At 45.7% G+C, this 7886-nt stretch overlaps 1 long non-coding RNA gene across 1 annotated transcript; it reads right to left on the reverse strand.

Annotated features, from left to right (window-relative positions):
- Positions 1–446: 446 nt before the first annotated feature.
- Positions 447–4386, reverse strand: LOC117603314 (uncharacterized). Its single transcript, XR_004581195.2, has 3 exons — positions 4265–4386; positions 2530–2692; positions 447–1107 (listed from the first exon to the last, which is right to left on the reverse strand). It is a non-coding gene; the product is annotated as an uncharacterized LOC117603314 (long non-coding RNA).
- Positions 4387–7886: the final 3500 nt, after the last annotated feature.

Raw genomic sequence — 7886 nt, forward strand, 5'->3', positions numbered from 1 at the left:
CGACGTTTCCTTTGTGCTGTCCCGAAGCTGCTAGTTTTCGGTGGATGATGCGGTCCGATTCACAATACGGCCGCTAATGTCCACTTACCTTCCCCGCGGGCCCTCCACAACTATCAGGGTGTTTTAGTGCTTTACGGCGGCCATAATGCCTTCTTTCTTGGACGGCAGGTAGAAGAAACCTTCGAGGCTGAGAAGGCTTGATGATTTGCTACAATATTACGACGCGGTTGCTGCCATTGTTCCCAATGATTGCGATCCGATATTCCTGCTCTTTCGGAATTGGAAAATTGAAAATTGTGAAATCGCTTCGTTCTCGAATCACGGGATATCGACGATGATCCGCGCACAGAAGGTGAAGCAATGAAAAGGCATAATGAAGCCGTTTCGATTCGTGTTTCCGGTCGGACGGTGATCGCCGCGAAACACTCATTGGGTGGTCTCTCATTACGGCGGTTCCTTCAATGACTTCTTAGCACATTCGACCAGGAACATATGGCTTCTGACCGTTGAATCGGGATGACTGGCCGCACAGAGGGCAGTATTGTAGGAGCTGGAGTGATTTTTCATGGGAACCGTGCCCGTAAAAAATTCTGTATCCCCTGTTGTCCGGGATAACGAGTACTTTTGTAGCTTACAAATCCTCTATCCTACATCGTTATACATTTTTCTCTACGAATTTTCTATCTCGTCCTCTTCAAATATCTGTTAGATGCATCTGTCGATGAAGGAGCATCAGTTTCACTTTTTACCGAAGGAAAGAAAAGCGAGGATCGCAATCTTGCTAAAAGATCGAAGTCGAATCCGTGACGAATAAACGGTCCGAAATAAACGAGCAATTGGCGGGGTAGGAAGGAAACGATAGCGGCGAAGAGGACGAAGAAGAAATGTCGAGAGAGAGAGAGAGAGGAAAGAGGAGACAGACGGTAATTATCATTTCTTGTACAAGCCGTTGGTGTGGGTATAGTCACGGATATAGGCGGTTTTGCAACATTCGGGCCCTCATTGTGGCGTGGTTCCTCTCGTTCTATCTCTTTCTCTCCTCTTATCCCGCTCCTCGGTGTATACCCTTGTTTCGTTCTTTCTTCTTTTCTCGGTCGCACCCGCGTGCTAAAACAAAACGAAACACTGTGCACGGGCCTTTCAAGGATAACGACTATGAGGCCTAGGCCGAGACGGCAGCCATATTGCGGACAATTGAAACCGTTGCACTGGCTTTTCGGTACCTGCAGCTGCAGCTCAGCTCCGTTTATATTATATCACGCACGTTTTACGCGCAGATGCCCGTCGCCCGTGCACCAATTAATGCCGGCTCACGCACGTTACCCGGAAAAAGGGAATTCTGGATAATTAGATTCCCTCTGAAAAATAGCCATGAAACACGGTACGAAATTTTTGCCCTCTATCCTATCTCTTCTGGATAGATCTAATCTTTCCGCGGCCTCGTTTAATGGCCAATTCTTTTTTCTCTTTTCTCTTTTCTACCTCCGAATTCGTGCAGCTGCAGGTTCTATGCGAGAACTTGTCGAACGTATTCATGAGGAGGACATTTAAATCGGCGAGTAAGAAGCGACTGTCATTTCTTAATGAGGTGGCTTTTAGCCAGATGTAGGTTTACCTACAAACTGCTGACTTTCTAAGATAGCAATTCAAGAAACTTCTACCCGCTGTGAAGTATATAAGCATGTTTTTTTTTTCTCGACCAGCCAAAAATACACGGCAAAGAGCCACGTTCACACTCGTACATATTCAAACAAAGAATGCATTTGGCGCATTAAACCGAGGACTTTTCGAGCAGGAAAGGCAGAGGGCTGGGTAACCCGATGCCAGTGACGGCGGTGCACAAGTTCAGCACCAACGCTGTAAACCATATGGCAAAGCAGGGAAGGTTCTTTTAGTGTACGGCGCGATGCGTGTGTACGTACACGAGCTGAAACATCTACCGAATCGTTGGAAAGTCCAAAAGTCGACTGACGGGCCAACGGAAGGTCCTGAAAGGGGACTAGAAAATTACCGTGACTGCGAATTCTCCGAGAGCTGTTCCAGCAATTAAACGAATGGGAGGCTGATTACGCGGCTAGTTTAGAGGCGCATAAATCGTCGATTTAAATCGTCGAAACTTTTATGATCGCCTGTCATAACGGTAGTCGGTGTTCCCTTACACGTGTCCCACGGACAGAGAGCATAAAATTCAGCTACAGCGAATAAATGCAAATCACTGGTCGGTGAATATTTTCGCCAGTATCCCGGGCTGAAACGAATTCGAATGGCGTCGATGGGAATGCAACTTCGACACCCGACGAATGGCGGGGAGAGAAACTCGGCTTGGACGAATCTAAAGGACCCTGGCAAACTAGCAGGGCCCAGAAGTCGTCCTACGTGGTCGGGATCCAATCTCATTTGGTACTAGCATGCCTTTGCTCACTCACATCCGAGCCTCGGATTACCGCCTCTGCTCCTCCTCTTCATCTTTCTCTCTTTTTATCTCGGATCCTTCTTCATCACCGATTCTCTCGAAAGCGCTATACCTACCTTGTCCGTAGATCATTATCGCCAGACATTCCGAGCTGTATCTGCGGTGCAAATGCAACATGACAGGGAATGCTCTTTCGCAGATTCAGAAAGGTCCTCGATGATACTTCTTCGAGTTTTAAGACGGTGAATGAATCTTCTTCTTCTGTTTGAGATGCTGGGGCTAGAAATGAGATTTAAATTTGAGTTAATTCCAATATGATACTTCAGTCTGGGTTAAGGGGTGGTGTTTCATTTTACGTCGAACCTTTTTCTGAAGCTTTATGAAAGCACGAGGGCGCATACATGCGCGCGCGTACGAGAGGGCGCACCAAATAGCCGCGTCGGATATCACGTGGCAGAATGAGAAAGAAAAAAAGAGAAAAATAAAGAGCGGTCTATTTATCATGACACCCGCGATCGTAAAGAAAGGTCTTTCGAGAATACTCGCGGAGGATGTCTGATTCATCAGCTTCATTCATCAACGTCGACCGCTTCTGTTTCTTTCATTTCTTTGAAACCTAACACGCTTCTAGTGTACGTGCATCATGCAAAAGTGTGAGCATGACCGGTTACACGAACTTCTGGCCCTGTGGTCCTCAACTTATGATTATACAGATCATTAGAGAGAGAGACGAATCCTAATCTTTCCTTCGCCCCTTTTATGGATATGGATCATTTCGATATTCGGCTGGTATCTTTTCATTCTATACATCCAACGAACCATCCTCGCGCGTATTCGACGATTATTCGCGCGAGATTCGTCGTTCAATACGGTGGCCGACCGGTATCGAGCGGGTATCTCCACTAATTGGGATTTCGCGGGTTCCCGAGGGGAAAAGACCGGGAAAAAAGGTGAAGCAAAACGGAGGAGGGCGTGGGTCCCAACATGGTATGACGCGATAATGCGGTGCGGGCCGCATCCTGAGAGGGACGCGAGGCGAGGTGAAGCCTAAAGAAGAAGTCCCGCAAGAAGAAGCGAGAAGATGGTAGAGAGAAGAAGGTAGGGGGGGAGAAGAGGGTGGGGCCTGCCTCACTGACCTTGACTAGGCCCAAAGTTGAGGTGGGTTGAGGTGCTGCCGGGCCCTCCTGTCCACCTTCTCCACCCCTCTCCCCATCTTTCTCTCTCTTTTCCTCTTCCATCCAGCGGATCCTCCCCTCTCTCCGTTCCGTGGAAGGCCCCACCGGGCATGCCCTGTAGTTCTGCATTCGCAGACTCCTCCATCAAGGACATCACAAAAAGTACATTAGACGAAAACACGTTGCCATTATACCCAGCGCGGCGAACCGCGAGAGGAGAGAACGAAAACGCTACGTCTGCTCAGAGGCTAAAGGCTCGTCCAAACTTACAGACATTGTCCGAGGACTGTCTGAAAGTCCGCGGACTATACTCAGACACGTGTCTACGGACAAGTGTCTGAATTTGGACGAGTCCGAAGACGAAAGATCAGTCCAAGATTAAGCTGGACTTGTATGTATCTCCTATTGTCCACTGATTGTTCTTGAACGACATACGTAGACACGTGTCCGCGGATAATTATCTGCAAGTTTTGGACCAGCCTTAAGACTGGTGTGCGAAAAGGCAACGCGTACTGCCTAAACCACCAGCATCGTCGCCGCCATTCGGGCCCCCGCAACACCATGAAAAAAGCCCACGGGCATCTCCCCTTGTCTTTCTCTACAACTACGCCAACTTTAAGCCGGGCTCGAGACTTCTGGCTTCTAATACTCGCTGGAGAATTTTGCACGGACTTACTAATTCGTTTGAGGACTTTTCAGAAAGAGGACCCAATGAGGGTGGTTTTGATGATGATGAGTTATCCTCTGTAGGGGTGATTCTTTTCAAGTCAATTTAATCCCAATGGCAGTATAAGGATTGAAGCGTATTTTTTAAATATTTTTTCAAGTAATTGAAGGCGAATTTTCAAGCACCACCGTCGAATGTATCAACGTCTCTCCCTCGGCTACCACTAAGTAACTCCTAGCGTGGGATTGAATTTTTAGCACGTCCCCCCTCGAATTCGCGCGAATGCCAAAAATAAGAAGGCGATGAAACGCGCCTTAACTGCTGCCTTTATTTCTGGCCCTCCTGGTGCACCTTACTGTTATCTCTCTCTTCTTCTCCCTGTCTCTTTCTCTCGTTCCCTCTCAAGATCAAGGTCAACTCTTTGGAGATGACTGGACTCTTTAAGCGACGTACCTCTTCTTCGTTACTCGTTTCACGGTTCTCACTCCGCTGCTCGTTGCCCGAACCGTCGTACACCTTTCGAGATCGCACGATCGAGCATGCGAATTATGCCGTTCCAGTTAGAAAGTTTGTCACGCGAACACGTTGAAACACAAACGTGTACGAATCATGAGAGAAAGAGAGAGAGAAAAAAAGAAGTCGGCTTGAACGTTGGTACAAAGTGTGCTGCACACTCGTACGAACGGTGTTCTGGAACCTGTCGTTCGCGCGTGTTGCATGAAACATAGGATTTTCTTGTAATTATCATCGTTACAGCGGGTCCACGCGATATTTTATCATCGAGACGGCCGCAGAGGTTTGTCGCGCTATAAATCCTGACTCCGCAAACGAGCAAGAAGCGAGCACGGTTCTTACGAATCGTCGCGAGGTCGCGGCTATGGCTGTGCCACTATTTACGAACCTCTCGTCGCAGCCTGGAAAAGGATAAACCACGCTTTGATTCCAATGAGCACGAGATACCAGGCTAACCGACGTCGACGTTGACGATTCCGCTCGCTTTCCCTCGCGAGACCATTAAAACACTCCACCGCGAGTTCGTTTTACGGATTCACCGCACCCGCGCCACTTGAACCATCGCATCGTTTCCCTGAATTTATTACGTTGACTCTCGACACCGTGAACGAACAACACTTGCGATCTTTCTGTATTTTTTTTCCACCCCCGTTAATGTCTAAATTACGTTTGAAAGAAGCTCCGATGGAATCTTCCTTACTCGAAATAATAAGAAGACAACGATGTCTGAAATTGAAGATCTATTTAAATTATTTCACTGGTGAGAAAAGTATTATTGCTTTACTGTAAACAGCACGGAGTTCACCGTTTATTTATCCGTCGATTATTGTTACTATCGCGGTATGTGGCTCGTCTGTGTACCATCCTCCGACTTATTTTAAGGAAATAGACAATTTTATGTGCTTTTCCGTTTGTAATGTTTTCTTTACCGTGAGGTTTGTGGATCATTTTCTGGAATTGATCGTAAATTTAACGACGTGTAAAGTGATTTTTCAATTGAAACGATTCCGCGCAAATTTATTCAATATTTTATGGCACATCTCGTTAATGTTTACGTTCAATAAAGGTGTCCCGTAGAAATAATATTAATCGCATGGTCAGCGGAGAAAATAATTTGGGAAACCTTGACGATGATTTTCCTCTCACCTTTGAAAAGTTCATTCTCAGAGAGCTTCGTGATTAAAACATTGAATACTTCAGATATCTGAATAACTCTGACTCACACAGGAGGCACGATAAATATCAGTATGTAACGCAACAAGCTGTGCGTGAAAAGGGTCTTAAAACCACCCGAGGCTTTCACTGGAATCTCAAAACTCTTGCGGTAACAGCGACGGCGTATAATTAAGATGCTCATTAAAATTTAAGATTAAACTTTAAGCATCGCGAGAAACTTTTCTTGATTCCTCTTCTTTATCTTCGGGCATAAAAATTCCGTAATAATAAAATAATCTAGATCGTTAATATTAATAATTTATGCGTTTTAATTATTATATCTCTCTGATTTTCTCGCGAGTTCCATGCCCACTTAAACCTATTTTCACAGATAGTCTCCCGCACGAAATCAACGGTTTAATGCAAACAGAGTTTATCAGGATCGCTCGCTACATCCGACGTCCATTACTTCATCAAACAGTCTCCGTTGTTTCAGCGATATTTCGCTGTTTTCAGGACACGGTGTCGTTGAACGTTATCAAAACCTTGAAACGCTCTTACCTGAACAAAATTAAAAAGCAAATATTCAAAAACTCTTATTATGCCCATTTATATAACAAGTTCAGCCACGAAAGCCTCGGGTTTAATATCGCATCCCTTTCCAAGATGCATCGCGTTGCACCTCTCCGATCCTTAATCTCAAGATTTCTCGCGCGTTAAAGTCAATTTCGTGGTTGTCCAAGCTCGATAATGGAACTCCGCAGCCTCCGCGTCTCACGTGGATGCCGCAGAAAGACGCGAACGATTCCATCGCTTCCGACCGGGAACGTTTTAATTGCGTTATTTAAGGGCGAGACGGTGAACCGTGCGATCAGGAAACAACGCGCAAACGGGTTTCCATGTACGGTGTGTCGGCGTCGCCGGTCCCGCTCGCTGCAATTCGTTTCGTGAAAGTCGATCCGCGCGAGCCAGCTTACACCCACGCGCTCGAGAGGCGCGAGTGTCAAAGCAGGACCTGTTTCCTTCACGAGCCGATCGCTCACGATACGTAGCCGGGCATCTAGGGCCCCGTGAAATCGTTACGATATTTATGGGCCCCGATAATCGGTACCCCCGCTTTCAGCGGTAGGCACTTGTTAACTAGTCAGAAAATAATGACCCACTTTAGAAAAAAAGAAAAATAACCTATCAGTACCTGATATATTTTCTGCCTCGCAGAAGATTATCGCTGCAACAGGTTTATTATACGCGATTAAGAGGCTGTACAACGATGACGTTGGTATGAATTTCTCTGATTCGAATAATAATATTTGTTTGATGCTTTTGCATTTATTTGTTACACGATGGTCGCTAATTTGGTCGCCAATTTAATAGTCTGCATGGAAGATGTAAACATAGGGGGAGAGTGATTTTGGAATTTTGAGTTCAGAGATCCGCATGAAATATTCCGTGCTTCATTACTATGCGGATAAACAATTTTTTTTGGATCGCAAGTGGGAATTTTTCGACATTTCTTCCTCTATTTCTCGTTCAACGAGGATAATTCGTGAAGTTTTAAAAACTGACGATATCAAAATTCTTATGGTGGCTCGTAATCACGCGAAGCAAGTAACGATAAAGTTGGATCCTCTAATAAATCCGTAAATAGAATCGTTATAGTCATTCTTGACAACAGGATGACTTTGTCAACGTGTTTGGTATCGCGTGTCGAGAGTACCGGCAATGATACACGCGATCATTCAAAGACATTTAAACGCGCCTCGTCATTGAACTTACAGCGGTACATCATTTCATTGTATCTCGTAATACCCCTATTCGAAATAATTAGAGGATCGTTTGCTCAAACGAGATGACCAATCATCGTGTAAGTTGTTTCGAGGCTTCGTAATGTCGTTAAGGAATAATTTGAATGTGTACGAGGTATTAATTTTCATCGGGATATTATAGCCTGTGTATTGGTTGC

This window comes from Osmia lignaria, chromosome 4, assembly GCF_051020975.1.
Source record: "Osmia lignaria lignaria isolate PbOS001 chromosome 4, iyOsmLign1, whole genome shotgun sequence".
NCBI lineage: Eukaryota > Metazoa > Arthropoda > Insecta > Hymenoptera > Megachilidae > Osmia > Osmia lignaria.